Below are 18,604 nucleotides of genomic sequence, written 5' to 3'. Positions count from 1 at the left end.
GCTTCTTTAAATATTTAACATTTGATTGAATTTATATATGCATTTTCAGAAATATATCTTTTCCATTAAAATTAAATACATTAGTATACTTTGTAGTTTTCAAAAAAAAAAAAAAAAAAAATTGGCTCCAGGATTTATTGTATTGTATATGCCACTGCTTTTTTGTCCAGGAGTTCACAGAGAAGGAGGAAGAGAAGGCTTCTGTGTCACTCCAGAATTACACCCCTTTTTTCCGAGAGTTGGATCTTGAGGTGTTCTCTGTTCTGCATTGTGGACTTTTGACCAAGTCCCTGCTAGATACCGAAATGCACACTGAGGTAAGGGCTTGGGCAGACATCCTCTAGCATGTGACTGTATCCTTTTATAAAATGTCTGTGGATCTTATTATTCTTTTGTAAGAAACACAGAAGCAGACAGGAGGAATGTTTGACTATATGTCTTTCTGCCACAAAAAATGGGGAGAAGAGAACAAACATTTCCTAAACACCAACTATGTACTAGGCACAATGCTAAGCACTTTACAATTATCTCGTTTGGTCCTCTTATCTCAGTCATCCTGGTCAAAAGCATCTCTCATTTTATCAGTATACCATCTACTGAGGAGCTTGATTTCTGCCTCTGTCTCTATGAAGAATTTTGCATTCTAAGGTATTTGGAGTACTTCTGTAGGACAAGCCTACAGAATGGGTCAGCCATGGCCAGTTCCACTGTTCTGGAGAAAGGATATATTTTGCCATGCTTTTGAAGATAAATACTCAACTATCTGAGATATTCCTTTGTTCTATATAACATGATGACTTTGGAGTAGCCTGTATTCTAGATAACAGGTGTATACAGTAAGGGGATGAAAGTGTGAAGGTAAAAATAAGTTAACCTGAGGAAGCAAATGCTGTTAGCCATGAATGAGGAACTTTTCATTTCTAGGTTTTAGGTGTTTTAGTTTAGGAAGAAGTTGAAAGATTCATTATAAGTTTTAGATTTTTGGGAAACTGGGGGTGAGTATTCCCCTTCAGATGGAGAAGGAGCAAAAGTAAAATTCAGATCACATGTCTCATTTGGCCCCTTCATTTTTTTTCTTTTTTTTTTTTCCCTTTTAAATAATAGCTTTTTATTATCAAAGTAGATGCAAAGATACTTTTCAATATTCACATTTCAAAATCTTATGTTCCAAATTTTTTTCTCCGTCCCTTATCCCCCTCCCCTAGAGAGTTAACAATCCAATATATGGTAAACATGGACAATTTTAAAGTTCAGATTCAGAGACTTGCTCAAGGTCACATAGATAGTGAGTAGCAGAGCCATAATAAGAATCCAATCCACTTCCCCAGATCCAGAATTCTTTCTACTGTATTTATGAATCTGATAAAATGGCAAGTTTCACTATGTAGCTGCCAGGATAAAAGCCCATCCCAGAAGTTCTAGTACAGTTTAAAACTTTAATAATTTCACAAGTATAAATACTATAAATGTGTCCCCCCCCCAAAAAAAAACATGCAAAAAATTGTCAACCTAGCTGATTTTTAAACTTTGTAAAAACTTTCAACAGCTGCTGCCCACTGCCTAAAAAAGATTGCATTTGTAATCTTCATCTTAAGTTCTTCCAAAGAATGAAGTTTTGATGCATGTACTACACATATTGAATGGCCAAACAAAAAAAGATCTAATGAAAGCAGATGAAAGAGACCAAGCAAAAGGATTCCCCCTTGCCCCACCTCCTGATCTTCTGATTTGAGAAAGTAGCCTCCAGAAATTCTCATAATGATAAAGGGGCTCCTCTTGTTAAAATTAAAATTTTATATTTCTTGTTGAAAATTCACAAAATAAAAGAAATTCAAATAACTTTTTTATGTAAGTTTGGAGTCTTTAGGCTTCCAAAGCTAATAGAACTGTTGTGATTGAGGATATCTGACATCTTTTTTCCAAATAACAGGCTGTCGAAGTTGTGCAGTTAGGACCTCCTGAGTTACTCTTACTACTGAATGATCTTTCCCAGAAATTGGAAAATATGTTTGTGCCTACTGCTACCAGGCGAATTTCTTTCCTTAAGGTTGGTACAAACTGATGGCTTCTCTTACTTTATTTGCATCATTGAGCAGCAAGCTATTGCTGGGGAATTTTTCAGTGTGATAAGTAAAATTTATTTCTAATGGCATATAAAATAAGGAATATGCTCCTAGACACTCCTACCTTTCTCAGTATTTTCCATTTTAACTGAATCATGTTATCCTATTTTGTATTTATCAATGCTTAAACTAACTTATGCTAAATTTCAGTGTTGTTGTTTATTCATTCTTCTAGTCTTACTTCCTGGAATTGAGATTTTCTGTTAGAGTTAGGCTCTCATAGTGTCCTACTGTTAGAGTGACAGTACTGTGGCTCTATTCTGTTCCCAGAGCCTAGCTCCAGGATGTCTATTGGGTCAAAATATCAGTCCAATTCTTTTTTTTTTTTTTTTTTTTTTTTTTTTAACATATTTCCATGTGAATCATGTGGAACAGAAATATCAGAATTAAAGGGGAAACCATGAGAAAGGGAAAAAAAACAAAAAAGGTGAAAATAGTATGCTTCTATTCTCACTTAGTCTCCATAATTCTTTCTCTGCATAAGGATGGTATTTTCCATCCAAAGTCTATTAGAATTGTTTTGAATCATCAAATTGCTGAAAAGAGCTAAAAGTTGTTGATTATCACATAATTTTATTACTGTGTACAATGTTTTTCTGGTCCTTTTCAATTCACTCAGCATTACTTCGTGTAAGTCTTTCCAGGTTTTTTTTTTAATCAGCCTATTTCAACCCAGTTCTTTAGCTAAAGGCCGAGTCTGACATCTCTTCGATAGGGTTAGAGTGACAGTCCTTCTATTCTTGGGGAGAGAGTCCATGATCTCAGTCTCTATTTCATGGTCAATGGGAGTTTTATAACCTTGTTTTCTAGTCATTACTTAGGTTGACACTCCTATGAAATTGTAATCAACCAATAAATATTCATTAAACTTTTACTATGTATCAGGCTCAAAAAGAAGCAAAATGTAGTCGCTGTCCTCACAAAGCTTACAAATGAATACAAAGCAAGCTACATACAGGAAAAATAGGAAATAATTAATATAAGTAAGTTATGGAATTAAGAGGAGTTGGGAAAAGCTTCCTATAAAAGATAAGATTTTAGTTGAAATTTAAAGGAAGCCAGGAAGGTGAATAGGCATTGTTGAAGAGAACATTCCCAGCATGGGGTGGGGGGGACAGAGACAATGCTCAGAGCTGAGAGGTGTAGTGTGCTATTTGTGGAAGAAGCTGGAAAACAAGAAGTCACTAGATAGAAGATTATATGTATAGAGGTAGGATGTAAGGAGACAGGAAAGAGAGGTGTAAGGGGCAGCTAGGTGGCACAGTGGATAGAGCACCAGCCCTGAATTCATGAGGACCCGAGTTCAAATGTGGTCTCAGACACTTAACACTTCCTAGCTGTGTGATCCTGGGCAAGTCACTTAACCCCAGCCTCAGGGAAGAAAAAAAAAAAAAAGAAAAAGAAATAGAGGTGTAAAGAAGAGTTTGGGATGCCAAACAGAACTTTTATGTTTGATCTTGGATGTGATAGGGAGTGCTAAGTTTATTAAGTAGGAGAGTGACCTAATTAGACACTTTAGAAAAATCACTTTAGTGGAAGATGTTTTGAAGTGCAGAGAAGGCAGACCTTCAGTACCGATGTGAGGTGATAAGAACCTATGCTAAAGGGATGGCAGTGACAGGGGAGAGAAGGCAATATATTAGAGAGATACTGAGATTGAGAGAAATAATTGTGGACCCTTACTCTATTCCAATCAGTATTAATCAGTTCGATAAGAATCTTATATGCCAAAGTTCTATGTATAAAGTCCCAGAGTTGTAGATTCTACGTTTACTTGTTTAACTGTAGGAGATTAGCAAAAAGTCCTCCACCCTTGTCTTGTCTTGTGATGGTGACCAAGCTCAGTTTGGCAGAGATCACTACTACATGGAAAGTCCCCCAATGTATTTTTGTACTTCTAGACCAATCCCTTGTGCTTTAGGATATCTTATGACCATTTAGGTTACTGACTGTGATAGCTACCATTTCTTCCTGTCCAAATTAAGGAGAAGTCTGTCCATCTTATGTTTAGATATTTCTTGCTAAATCCAACTTGTAATATTGCTGACATAGTTCTTATCTTAACTTATGTATCACATGTCAATCAATGGAAGTATTCTGTATTTGGTATAACTGTTCCAGAATGACTGGACATAAAAATAGGGCCCTGGAAGGAGATGATATCTCAGATCATGAGGAAGATGTGAGGTCCATTTTATTAGAGAGGACCTTGGACCCTTTAATTAGCTCAGGCCTCTACCTCAATCACTCTTATTCTAGGTGGAATAATTTTAATACCCACAAGGTGAAATGAGCTGATCTCAGCTATTGAGAGATAAATAGGTTCTAAGCCTGAGGGGCTAGAAGGATAGTATTGTCCTTTAAAATAACAAAGAAGGCTGGAGGGTAGGATTTAAAGGGAAAGATAATGAGTACTATTTTGGACTTGTTGAGTTTAAGAAGTCTGTTAGACCTCCAGTTTGAAATATCTACAAGAGAATTGGAGATGCTGTAGATCAGCACAAAGATTGGAGCAAGACTGATAGATTTGAGAATCATCAGCCTAGAGATGGGAATTAAATCCACAGGAGCTGATGAGATCACCAAGTGAAATAGGATGGAAGGAGAAAGAAGAGGGACTAGGTCAGAACCTGGAGGGACATTTATGGTTAAGATCCAGCCAAAGTAACTGAGTACAATCAGTCAGATGAAGCCTGAGGAGAGTGTTGTCCTTAGAGAAGGGAGCAGAGAGTGGACATCAGTGTCAGAGGCTATAGAGAGAGCAAGGAGAACAAGGGATGAGAAAAGGCCGCTGAATTTGGCAACAACGGAATCATTGGTGACTTTGGAGAGTAGTTTCAGTAGCATAAGGCCAGAAACTGGATTAGAAGGGCTTTAGAAGAGAGTGTGAGGGGGAGTGGAGGCAAATAAATGTCACAGACAGCCTTTTTGAGAAGTTGAACTACAAAGGGCGGTAGAGCAATTGTGAAGTGCCCCAGCTTATACTCTTTCTTCCTCTCTGCTATCTTGGCCCATCTCTGGTTTCTGTATTTTAATAGGTTCCTCAGAAGTAAATGACTTTGTTCTATGAAGGAGAAAAAAAGACCTTATGGTCAGAATTTATTAACCAGTCAGGTGGGCAGCTTACATTCCTCCAGTACTCCTGACTGAAAGTCGCTATGTTGGACTTATACTGTCCACTGTGAACAAGATCTTGCTTCTTTAGGAATTGTGGGACAATCTGTTGTTGAACTGGGGATTTGTTATATTTTGCTTTTGGTTTTTGTTTTCCACCTCTGGCCTCATTGCAGAGTAAAGGAAGCCGGAACATTGGATTCTCCCATCTGCATCAAAGATCAGCTCAGGAAGTAGCTCACTATCTAGTGCAGTTGTTGACCCCTCTGTGTAATCACCTGGAGAACATGCACAACTATTTTCAGGTCAGCAGTCTCCCTGTCTTTCAAGCCACTTTTACTACATAGAGCAACTGTGTCTGACTCCGATGGAAATGGGGGCCTCTAAGGATTCCTGTGAGCGGCATAATGACTTAGAAAATCATATATCTCTGTTCTATTTTATTTTTGTTTGGTTAAATATTTCCTAATTATGCATTAATCTGGTTTAGACCCATTTGGGAGCGTTGCAGGCCACATCATAGCTAGCCACGTGTTTAACATCTCTGATCTAGAGCTGAGTAAATATCACCTATGTAAGGGCCCTTTAAATGGGCGGGCACAGCGCAACAGGAGATTGAGTACCCCAGAAATATTCTCTGTGGATATAAGACTGCCCTGTGGGTGGGATCCTGGCCATATTGAGATAGCTTCGTAATGGGTGACAGCTCTCTCACTGGTTGGCTGTGTGTGTGACCTCACAGGCCCTTTATAAGCCCACTGCAGACAGCAGTCGTTCTCTTTAACCTGGCACTCTTTAACCTGGCTCCCTAACCTGGGGTAGCTGAGCCAAGGTGATGGAACCATGAGAGGTAAGAAGTTAACAAGTCAGGGCATTATGTGAATGGGTATAATAAAGGCTTTTAAGATTACTTGTGGCTGTTCTTGAGTGCGCTACCGGTTATTAAACTATAGATTCAAGAAATCACGGCCAGAGACCTTTGAAGGCCTCAAGATGAGGCGAGCTGGGTAGAGTTGACACTGCAAAGGTCAGTGGTCAAAGGTACTCTGTTGGGCATAGGATAGACTAGTAATTGTAACTGCCAGGAGGGCATGTTACAACCTAAATAAAGAATTTCATCTCATTAGGATGAACTTTGAGGGAAAATAGGAATTCTCACTGAAGAATTTGACCTAGAAGCATGTTCCTCTTTTTTTTTTTAAGTGCTTGGCTACTGAAAATCATGGTGTGATTGATGGACCTGTAGTCAAAATACAGGAGCACCAGATAATGTCATCTTGTTACCAGAGACTGCTGCAGATTTTTCTCGCCTTGTTTGCCTGGTAAGTGTGTGGGATGTGATGCAGGTGGATGTAAAGAAGTTATGGAGCTGTTTTCAGTCTTCATAGTGCAAAGAAAGCTTGGAGCTGGAGTCAGACATGAGTTTGGATCCTACCTCAGGTACTTAGGAGTCTTATGACCCTGAACAAGTAATTTAAACCTCCTCCAACCTCAGTTTCTTTATCTGCTTAAAAAATAAATAAATAAATAAAAAATAAAAACATCTACATTATAGGAGTATAGTGAAGGTTGAATGAAACATGCAAAGAGCCTTAGAGGCTGCTATAGTTAATGTTATTATTATTGAGTAGCAGATGTTATTGTATATAGCATTCTTCAGAACAGAAAAGAAATGCAAGTCACTGTATAAGATCACTAACATTTGTATAAGTTTTTGTGTTTTTTTCATTATATCCTCATATGCATTGTTTTATCCTTGCTGTGCTTTGGTTTTTATTATGAGCATTATTACCTTGTTTTTAAAAATAAATAAACTGAAGTATAAAGAGATGAGAGGCCCTTGCTGTCACAGCAAGTTTGTGACATGTGACCTGACGGCCATAATCTGGAGAAGCTTTATTCCTAAAAAACCCCTAAAAACACAGTTTGAAGAATCAAAAATGTCCCCTAATTTTCATTTGGCCATTTCCATTGTCTAAAATTCTTAGATATGTTTATGTAGAAAATCTTCTCAGATAAATACTGATAGTCTTCATATGATTTATATCAGGCCACATATTTCCTTTGTAGGTAGTAATAATAATACTTTGAATTTACATGAGATCTTTATTTTTAAAACTCTAGATATTTATACATTGTTTATTATAATTTTTCCTTACCATATCCCTATAAAGATAATCTTAAATATATGTTATGTATTGTAACTTATAAGTAGGAAAATTTAGTTACAGAGAATCCCTTGATTTGTAGCATAATTTTGTTTACACTGAATTATATTTTTTTATGTTACTGTTAGGGAGAGTGAATAGCATTGAACACTTATTGGTTAATATGAAATATGTCTTCAAATGCAAAATGAGTATTATAAGTTCTAAGTCCCATAAAGTTCAAAGAAGGAAGTTAGAGTTGTGAACTAGAATTTTGGGGGAAGTTGTTGGAAGATAGTAGGACTTGAAGAAGAGATACACGGAAACACTGATGAGGGTTCATTCTAAACTAGAGGAGTAGCTTGAGCTTACCTATCCTTGATTGCTGATTGGATTTTTCCTTAGTCAAACTGAGACCTATTAAAAACCTTAGCTTTAAAAGGCCAAGATTTTCCACTGCATTCAGGGCCATCTCCAGTCATTCTGATCTATATCTGACCACAGGATCTAGATGGCTCCATAGGAAAAAGTGAAGCAGGTGACCTTGCCCAGCTCTTCCTCACTGAAATCCAATCTGCTTATCATGACGTCAGCTCCCTGACATCATGGTCCTCTAAAACAACAACAATTTAGCAGAGAAACTGCAAGAAAGAGCAGGAGACCAGTCTGACTAGACCAGAAGGGCAATGTGAGACACTGAGGGTCAATGATATTGTAAATAGTAGGCAGGAATGTTTAGCCTTTGGGCAGTTGCTGGATTTTCTTGAGTAAGGTAGTGACATTGAAGCACACATGGTGACATTGTCCAGGTTGGAGGGAGAACAGGCCTAGATTAGGACAGTGACAATGGGCATGGGAAGTACACTCATGAAAGGCAGTTGATGTCTGATTGAATAGTAGGAATGGAAAAGAGAGGAGTCTTTTCAGATCTTTCTTCCTTTGGTGAGTCTTGAGAGATCTTGACAGAATTTTAAAATGTTTTTGTCTGTATTGCCAACGCCATTCTGACCACACAGACTTATACTGCAGACTCAGAACTGAACATGTAATTTTGGTTTGCCCTTGATTGATTTTTTTCATTGTTGGATTGTATCAATAAACTAGAAGTTAAGAGTCCCAAATGATGTACAGCCTGAAAACATCCTAATCTGCCTTTCTCTTGACTTATTTATCCCTAGGGGTGGATTCTCTCAGCCTGAAAACCGGAACTTAATGCTGATGGCCCTTAAAGTTCTAGCAAATAGACTGAAACAGGGAGACCATGAAGTGCCTTTAGGAGAATTACTTAGGTATGTAAAAGATATCCCATAAAGCTTGGTCTTAGCATCCCCCCCAAACTTCAACAGTTCTCGATATTCTTAGATCTGTTTCCTTAGAGCATCTTTGTAGATAAACACAAAAGATTTACTGGTCTTCAAACAAGTTTTATGTACCAGGCTACTCATCCTCCAGAATAAAGTGCCAGTCCTTCGCATCTAATACAACTTTGGACTGATGTCACATCCTTCTTTCCAAAAGTTCTGGGCACTTCTATCTCATTTACTGTGATTTTTTTCATATCCCTGTGTGGAAAAGTGTGGACAGTTTTTACATTTTTGCAGATAGAAATACAGCAGATGAATTGGCTTAAGTCGTTAAAGTAATTACAAAGTCAACATAGAAGTCAAATTTATTGACTACCTCCCTGCATGCATACCCCTTCTCCCCCCCCCACTCCAGCCCCACACCCCAATCCAGTTACTTCTGGTGTGGGACATATAGCATGGCTGTTACTTTGTAAGAGGAATGAGTTATTTCAATATTAGAAAATGTCAATGCTTTGAGTAAGATAATGGAAAGGGCAGTAAAATCCTTGAAATGGATTTAGGGAGACATTTAGTTGTAGACAAAACTGGAATGACTATACTGCTTTTTTTCCTCCTCTTTTTACAGCCAGAGCTTCCACTACTTACAGAATTTCCACCACAGTGTTCCCAGTTTTCAATGTGCTGTTTATCTCATCCGGCTCCTTATTGTCATCTCGGAGAAATCTGCAGCCTCCCAGAACAAAGAAAAGCTAGGTGAAAGACTCTCTTTTCTTTTTCAAATAGATAATATTGTTCTTTTGAAATCTGAGGATCTCCAAGCACTTTATGCATTTGGCCTTAGAAATCCCTTCCCTTATTAAGGTAGTGAGCAGTTATTGTCATAATTTATTTTGTAATGAGAGAAATTGAAGCATGAGATCAGATAGTGATATGACTTAATCTTTATCTAGTATTTCTATCACTGTCAAGAGCAGGACAGTTGGAATCTTTATATCATTTTGGACTTAGCAGAATTGGAAGGGACTTCAGAGATCATCTATATCCCAGCTTCTTATTTTTTGTTTGTTTTTTTATACCATTGTTTTTTTGTTTTTCAAAGTACATGAAAAAATTAGTTTTCAACATTTCAACATTTACCCTTGCAAATCTTGTGTTCCAATTTTTCCCCCTCCTTTCTCATCTCCTCCCTCACCTAGATAGCAAGTAATCCTAGGTTAAATGTGTGCAATTCTTCTAAACATATATCAACATTTATCATGTTTCACAAGAAAAATCAGATCAAACTGTATGCAATGTTTTCCTAGTTCTGCTCACTTCATTTTGCATTAGTGCAGGTAAATATCTCTATATTTTTATGAAATCTATCTGCTCAACATTTCTTATGGCCCATTGTATTCCTATTATAGTCATATAACATAATTTGTTTAGTCATTCCAATTTTTCTGTCCTATTCCCCCTTCCATATATCAAGCAATGTGAAATAGGTTATACATGGACAATCATATTAAACTTATTTCCACATTAGTCATATTCTGAAAGAAGAAGCAGGAAAAAAAAAATGATAAAAAAAAATGTGAAAATATATGCTAGGGGCAGCTAGATGGTGCAGTGATAGAGCAACAGCCCTGAATTCAGCAGAACCTGAGTTCAAATACAACCTCAGACACTTAACTAACTGTGTGACTCTAGGGAAAGTCACTTAACCTCAATAATTCCACTGATGGTCATACTCTTGATTTCCAATTCTTTGCCACAAAAAGCATCAAGCCAAATTTAATGAAGATAGTTCTAATAAAATAAAAAAGGAAAAAAAGGAAAATCAGATCAAAAGGAAAAAAAATAAAGAGAAAAACAAGCAATCAAATGACAACAACAAAAGGTGAAAATAATATCTTGTGATCCACATTCAGTCCTCATAGTCCTCTCTTATCACATCACATCACTGTTGATCATCACATAATCTTTTTTTTTATCTTTTTTCTTTTTTTAAAAAGCTTTTTATTTTCAAAATATATGCATAGTTTTCAACATTTACCTTTGCAAAACCTTGTGTTTAAAATTTTTTTCTCCTTTCCTTCTCCCCACCCCCTCTCATAGAGGGCAATTAATTCAATATATGTTAGACATGTACAATTCTTCTATACATATTTCCACATTTATCATGCTGCACAAGAAAAATCAGATCAAAAACAGAAAAGGAAAAAAAAAAGAGAGAAAGAAAACAAAATGCAAGCAAACAGCAACCAAAAAAAAAGGTGAAAATACTATGTTGTGATCCACTCAGTTCCCACAGTCCTCTCTCTGAGTACAGAGATCATCACATAATTTTGCTGTTTTTGTATACAATGTTCTCCTGGTTCTAACTCACTTCACTTGTCATCAGTTCATGCAAGTCTTTCCAGGTCTTTCTGAAATCAGCCTGCTCATCATTTCTTATAGAAATATTACATTCATGTGCCATAACATATTCAGCCATTTCCCAACTCATGGGCATCCACTCAGTTTCCAGTTGCTTGCTACTACAAAAAAGGCTATTACAAACATTTTTGTACATGTGGGTCCTTTTCTCTTTTTTATGATCTCTTTGAGATACAGACCCAGTAGAGACACTGCTGGTCAAAGTGGTAAGCACAGTTTGATAGCCCTTTGAGCATAGTTCCACATTGCTCTCAAGAATGGTTGGATCAGTTCACAATTCCACCAACAATGTATTAGTGTCCCAGTTTTCCCATATCCCCTCCAATATTTATCATTTTTTCCTGTCACATTAGCCAATCTAAGAAATATGAAGTTATACTCTAGCTTCTTAAACTGTGATACATAACCCCATGTGGAGTTTCATAACTCAATAGGGGGGTTGTGAAATTATGACTTATTTTCAGCAGATGTTTGATTTGTATATCAATTTTATTTACCCAGGTCACATAAAAATTTCTTGGGTAAAAAGGATCACAAATGGATCTAATCTAGACCACTTCTCATTTGAATAGGAATATAGAGCTATAACCTGAATTCTTTAGGGGAAAAAAAAAGGCTCAGTTTATGTTAATTATTTTAATTAGACTATAGGACTAATAAGACCAAGGTTAAAGATTAATAGCACATCTTTATAGATAAAAGATAATACATTCTTTGCTTAAATATTTTCATTCTCTCCTTTGATTTTTTTTTACCTACAAATTTGAAGTAATTTGGGGGTCTAGTATACCAGATATTCTTAGTCACATTTTGTGGCTGTGATGGGAGAAAAACTCCTTAGGGAAAAAGTTTGCAATTTTGACCTTATCTAAAGTTAACCTTAACCACTCTGACTTAGCCTCTCTAACAGAAGCTTAGGATTTAGAGCTGTGTCCATTGCCCTCATTTTTGATAATGAGAAAACTAAAACTAAGTTGCAATTTGAGCCCACCCCATTCAGGAGTAAACTATGGTTATATTAAGTAAGCTATTAGGCTCAGGAGACTAAGGGTAAGCCCCTTGAGGGCAAGGACTATATTTTGCTTCTTTGTGTAACCCCAGCATTTAGTACAGTGCCTACCATACAACAAGCATCTAATAGATCTTTATTGAGTGAAACAGTCACTACCACTTAAAGTCTTGTTTTGAGCTTTAAAAGATTTAAGATTTCAGTTTTATCAATTCATGTAGGGGTGATTAAGCATTAGGAAACTCATTCAAATTAATCAAACTCATAAGAAGCATTAAACCTCAAATGGAATTGTTAAATTGTTTTTAAAAAATTTCAAATATCAATAATGATATCTATGGGTAATCTTCAAAAGAAACAAAGTACTTGTTGATTAATTTTGCATGCTATCTTCCTAGTAGGGAAAACTATAGAAAGCCAAATTAATAATGAAAATGTGCTTGATAAATCACAGATTTGGAATCCTAAATATTGCTAGGGCAAGTATGTAGGGAAGGCATGTGTATGTTAGCTTTTTTAAGGTTTTCTGTTAGGATTCAGGGTCACAATGAGTTGCCTTTTTAATGTGTTCCCAAGGTTAAAAATCAAGGGAAACTTGGTCCCCTTCCAAGCCAGTCATCATCCCTGTATTCCTTCTTTCCCACAGCTTCCCTGGCAAGGCAGTTCCTGTGTCAAGTTTGGGTACAGCCAAATGGAGAAAGAGAGAAAGGCAGCAGCTTTAATGACCAACTGCACACTTTGCTCTGGTGAGAGAATTGGCTTTGGCCAGGAGAATCAATTTGCTGTTGGAGCCCTTCATCTCACAAAAAAACTCAGAAATGGCTGGTGGTAGCTTTAGTTCTTGGTAGGGTGAACATTGGAAGAAAACAGAAAGTGACCACCAGATAGGCTTGAATTGTTTGTTACAACATTAATTGTAAATTCATTGTTATTTTCATTTTTAAAAATTTCATTGGAATCCAGCCATACACAATGATTCTTTAGTTATTTAAGCCTTTTATTTCTGTAAAGAGTGTTTTGTAATAGTATTTATATAAATCTCAGTTTTAAGTTTGAAATGAGCCATACTTAGGACTAGTAGAAAGTGTGATCTTTCCATTCTGTGTTAAATTGCCACATTGACTCCTTTGGTGAAACAGAATAATTCAAGACACATTCAATCTGTGATATATCAGTTAGGGACACTAACGAAGATAAGCTCATCTGTAGCTCCTGAATTTATTCTGTCCATAGGTTCAAGAAGAGAAATTCCAGAGAATGCATTTCATAATTGGTTCAATGAGCTCTACTTTTTCTTTCATCTATTGCACATTTCATATTTCACTCTCAGAGAGTGTAAAAAAGAAATGAGAATTTATTTTGCAAATAAATTAAAAAATGCTCTGTGAGCTCTTAAGAAAAATGGATTTAGTCTGTTCTAAGGCCTTTAGTCAATCTGTTCCTAATCAATAAACGACTCTCTTAGTGCAGCATTTACATGGAGCAAGCAGATAGTGTCCTCAAGCTTATCGAGGAGATTGCTGGCACTGGGGTTCCAGAGCTAATCAATTCTTCCAAAGATGCTTCTTCTTCCTCTTTCCCTACACTGACCAGGTAAGTCTTAGGTTGTTGTTTCTGTGGCAGTCACAAAAAAATCTTCCACATCCCACCTTTTCATTGTCTTATTTTGTCTTGGGGATAATGGTTTGTTTTACTTATGAAGTATTTAATTAAGGACTCAATAAAGCATCTTACTCATAGTCTCCTTAGTATGCAAGAAGCACGTTGTCCAGCACCTGACTTCATTGTTTCTTAGAAGACATTGGTTGGGTCTTTGTTACAAATAATCAATTTTGGTTGACTTGTTCTCAGCTAATGTAATTCAGAGAAGAGAAAATCTTATTAGGCAACATTAGAGACCTATGTTCTTAAGGCTGGTGAGATGCTTGGAAAATCTAGCTACATAATGGCCTTTCCTCAAAGACATTTATTTCATCACTTAATTTTGAGAGATCATCTAGCCCATATTCTAGTGATTTCTCTTTTAGAGGGTTAAAAGTAGGGAAAAAAAATGATTGTAAATGAGAGTCCTCTGTCTATTTTCTGTCTTCCTCACTGGCCCTTATTATTTCATCAGATTAATGTTGTTCTGTCGGTTCCATCTGTGATCTTGCCCCTGGTCTCCCTTATGTGTCAATGGGGCCTTGTGACAGGATTGTGAAGAGGCTGTTTTTTTCACAGAAGAGATGCAAGTGCAAGCCCGTGCTGACATGCTCACAACTGCTTTGCCATAGACAGGACCTTATAAATCTTCTGTTTTTCTAGGCAGACATTTGTAGTTTTCTTTCGAGTGATGATGACTGAACTGGAGAAATCTGTGAGAAACCTTCAGGCTGGTACTGCGGCAGACTTGCCTAAGGTGAGGCTGTCATGTCAGATAATAGCTGCGGATTGATTTAAAGCAGCCATCACCACTACACATTGTCTCATCTGGTCCTGTTTACTCTAAAGGGGTTAGGAAACAAGAATGTATATCTGCCCTTGGCAGTGAACTCTGGGATCTCCTATGGGTGCCATCTTTCTCTCCAGCCAATGGTCCCATAAAGTTGCTTCTGCTAGAAACCTATATCCAAGGTTCTTCAGAGGTTCCTCAGAACAACTTCCCTTTCCTCAATCTGCCAGCTGACTCCAGAAATGCTATGCCAAGACTAATTCCTATAATTTCTCCATCCTCTTTCATCCCCTAATCTATTCATTTGTTTTCCTGAAAAGTTGGACTGTGATTCACTCACTGAATAACTTTGGACCCAAGTTTCCTTTCTAATAAATAGCAAGGGATGATCCTTCTCTTATGGATCCCACCCCAAAAAGCCATCTCTGGCTTTTGCCATGCTCTGGTGGTCACCTGACTAAGATACTTGCTTCTTAGGAGCTGAGGTAGGATTAGAAAGCATGTTCTAGATATACTTCAGGTCTTTAGTAACTAACTCATTATGCAGTTGTGTATTTGAAATAGCCCTAGAGTTCTCATGTTCATCAGTCATTTTGAGGCCAAGATCTGCTTGGAAATCAGAATCTTGATTCTTGTTTCTTCTATGTGTTTTGGCCTGACATATGAGTGCATGAATGAGTGAAGGAAGAAATGGCTATTTATTAAACACTATGTGCAATGCACTGCACCAAGCTGGGGAGGCACAAATAAAAAAGGAAGATGGTCCCTGCCCTCAGTGAGTTTCATTTTTATGGTGCAAACCTACATTTGTAAAATTGTAGTTGCTGATCCTGTGGAAAAGACCCATGGTCCTTAGAGTATAGCAGCAAAATCAAAAGTAACATTTTCTTTAATGTCTTTTCCACTGGTAAAGTCTTACCGATTTCCAGCATTGAACTATTTGATACCACCAAGGACTTTTGTATGTATAGTGCTTATAACCCCTTAGAAGATGTATGGCTATTTACTCTTCGTTTGAATCTTAGAATCTCTATTCCATTTTGGGATTTGATTGCTAAAGATAGGATGTAATAATAGAATTTGGATCTGATTATGAGATGCCTATTTCTATGGCTACTGCTAGGTACATGAGGAGAAGCTTCTATATTGGAGCATGGCTGTCCGAGACTTTAATATCCTTATCAACCTGGTCAAGGTAAGTATATGAGTCTTGGTCCATCTCTCTGGCTCCTATATTCTCTTTAAGGAACAATGACCCCTTTTGGGAACATTCAACCATTATCCTTCTGCATCATTTTCCTGGGTTTCTTTCCTGGATAAGAGCTAACCTTAATAACTCTCTCCTGCCACCACCCAGAGAATATTGTCATTCCTCCTATGAATTTTGTGAGGAAACCAAAGACCATTTCTTTCCCTAACCCATGCTCCATGTGGGGCCATTATGAGATGGGGAAACATGGAACAAGTATATAGATACAACACCAAAGCGCCTCCTTTTCCTTTCTGTATGGCCAGGGCCTCCTAAGGCCCAGCTCTGATGCATATTTGTTGTGTATCATGGACACTTCTCTGAGCCTCAACATTCACATCTGTAAAATGTTGGTAAAAAATACTTGTAGTACAAACTACATAGGGCTATTGTGAGAAAACTATTTACAAATCTTAAAATACTTAAGAAATATGAATCATTTTTTGTAATTAGTATATTATTATCTACCTATATAAAAAATAAGACTAAGCTGTTACTGATTTTTCTTCCTTCTCAGGTGTTTGATAGTCGGCCTGTCTTAAATGTTTGTCTAAAGGTAAGGGAAGCTTTGCTGCTTCACAAATCATTTTGTATTGGATTTTCCTTCCAATCAAAAAGTCTCCACGGCTTCAGAAAAAGGCTTTAGCCAGGGTTCCTTCCCCACAGGTCTGAGTATCAGGAATTAATGACCCAAGTGGTCATTTGGGATAAAATCAGTAAATGAGTCTTCCCAAACTCACTTAGGGGTTGGGAATCCATTGCTGTTGTCACTTTAAATCTCTGGTTAGAGACCAAGGGACCAAATCAAGGTGGGTTGGGAGTGTTGATGCTCTAGGAATAGCTAAGATTGCTACATGGGAGCTGGTGTTGCTCAAGATTTCTGAGCATGTAGGACGAAGGAGAGAAGGGAGAGCCTTTAATCTCTAGCTTTTGAGGCTCCATGGTCCAGTGATGTATGTGAGCTGTCTTCTTTCCCTTTAGTATGGACGTCTCTTTGTGGAAACCTTTCTGAAACAGTGCATGCCCCTTCTGGACTTCAGTTTCAGAAAACATCGGGTAAGAGCAACAAGCCATGGAAACGGAGGCAGAGTGGTCCGTGGGATTCAGTTCGGCCTTAGATTGGGGTCTGCTCCAGGCTGGGCCACTCCAGAGAAGCCAAAGTAGAACCTGACACCTCCCCTAATAGAGATTAAACCCACAGCAGATGGAGAATAGAAGTAACTATCTTGCTGATGCACTGTCCATGTTCTCATCTAGGCCTCGGAGCCAACATTCCCTTGTTTATCCTAATAATGAAATTGACAGCATTGACTTTCTAGAAAAAGAAGGTTGTGGGGGTTTGGCATGGAGAGACAGCCTTTCAATTCTGTTGCTTCTCAAGAATGGGACTAAATGCTTTTCCTTGAAAGCTCCCAATCATTCTCAGCGTTCAGAGTATTTAACACATTGCCTTGAGAAAGGGCCATTATTCTAAGTTTTTATCAAGCCGTTTCTCTCAGCAGCCTTGTAAGATTAGTCAGTAGGATCACAATTCCCAGGTCTCTGGGACAGAGACTAGAGAACGAAATCAGATAGAGTGCATGTTACTGTTGAGCTTCAGGTACTAGCAGTGAAAGGTCTAGATACATCATGGGGTCACACTAGCATAGTGTATAGAAGGGGGTGTGGCATGGAGACCGACTCTCTTACCTTTTGATTCATGCTGTTGAAAACTATAGATATTGATATTGGACTCTCTTGATAGTTTTCTCAGGTTCCGTTTAACAGGAAGGAAACTGAGATCCAAGGGGTTAATTGTGATTTATGTCCCACATCTAAACCAATATTAACTAGGTTCCTAGTCTTAAGACTCTTAACACAAGGTTCTTCCTAATGAATTACCCTGTCTCCCAGGGGACAGAAGATAGAGAACTAAGGACGACATCTAAAGGTGACATAATTATGTAGCCAGGACCCTTTTTGAATTCCTTTATTGTGGAAGTTTTCTGTCTTAGCCTTATTTTTTGCATTTGTAATGAAATGAGAGCTTTGGTTACAGAAAAAAAAAAAGAATCTTTTTTTTAGTCTCAGTTGACAACTTTCTTTCTGGGATGTTTCAGGAGGATGTTTTGAGTTTACTGAAAACCTTCCAGTTGAGTACCAGACAACTTCATCATATGTGTGGGCATTCTAAGGTAAGGTGGTGAATAGGACATGTCACCAGCCCTTATTTCTGTTTAAAATCTCTAGACACTGCTTACTATTTCAGACTAGGATAGTTTCTTTATCTTCTTCTAACTTTTTTTCAACTTGGTACCCTGTCTAAAGTAATTTTATTTAATGTTTGAAGACTGGGGAGGTGAGAGAAGACACCCAGGTCAAAGATAAATTTCAGTATGTGAAATAAATTCACACCCTCCATGTTCCAGAAGGTGTTGTTAGGGGAGAGAGACAGAATGCCTGTGGCTGCATTATATAAGCAGTGAATCCCTGCTGGTGAGTAAGTGACAGGAAGCCAGCTGTTGGAGCTCACTTTACATTTATAATCTACCTGGCAGAAACAGGTCTCTTGCCTCTGATAACACTTTAGGCACAAAAGAAAAAATTAAATTGTTTTTTACTAGCTAGATACCGGCTTCATGTTGGACTTTTGTCTTAATTCAAAGGCCAGGGAGCTGCAGAATGTAAAAGCTGTTTGGCAGATAAATTGGGGCTTTTGCCCAGGCCTTTCCAACTACTACTTCTCTTAAGTTCATTTTTAAAAGGTGCTTTTAGTGAAGATTCAAATAACATTTCAAAAAGAGCTAGTCCGTGTTGTTTGAAATTA

The 18,604-nt window shown here is 37.5% G+C and overlaps 1 protein-coding gene across 1 annotated transcript in view; it reads left to right on the top strand.

The window, feature by feature from the left end:
* The window catches only part of FANCD2 (FA complementation group D2), a 63,447-nt gene that overhangs the window by 40,446 nt on the left and 4,397 nt on the right, over positions 1 to 18,604 (top strand). The window contains exons 29-41 of the mRNA XM_074283946.1: positions 171 to 317; positions 1,931 to 2,047; positions 5,414 to 5,542; positions 6,441 to 6,559; positions 8,563 to 8,673; positions 9,317 to 9,444; positions 12,765 to 12,864; positions 13,589 to 13,711; positions 14,423 to 14,516; positions 15,673 to 15,744; positions 16,316 to 16,354; positions 16,780 to 16,854; positions 17,898 to 17,972. The gene's annotated coding sequence lies outside the window, so the exon portion shown is untranslated. The remainder of the gene's footprint in view (positions 1 to 170; positions 318 to 1,930; positions 2,048 to 5,413; positions 5,543 to 6,440; positions 6,560 to 8,562; positions 8,674 to 9,316; positions 9,445 to 12,764; positions 12,865 to 13,588; positions 13,712 to 14,422; positions 14,517 to 15,672; positions 15,745 to 16,315; positions 16,355 to 16,779; positions 16,855 to 17,897; positions 17,973 to 18,604) is intronic.

Source organism: Sminthopsis crassicaudata, chromosome 1, assembly GCF_048593235.1.
Source record: "Sminthopsis crassicaudata isolate SCR6 chromosome 1, ASM4859323v1, whole genome shotgun sequence".
Classification (NCBI taxonomy): domain Eukaryota; kingdom Metazoa; phylum Chordata; class Mammalia; order Dasyuromorphia; family Dasyuridae; genus Sminthopsis; species Sminthopsis crassicaudata.
This window is presented reverse-complemented; position numbering and strand designations above follow the sequence as displayed.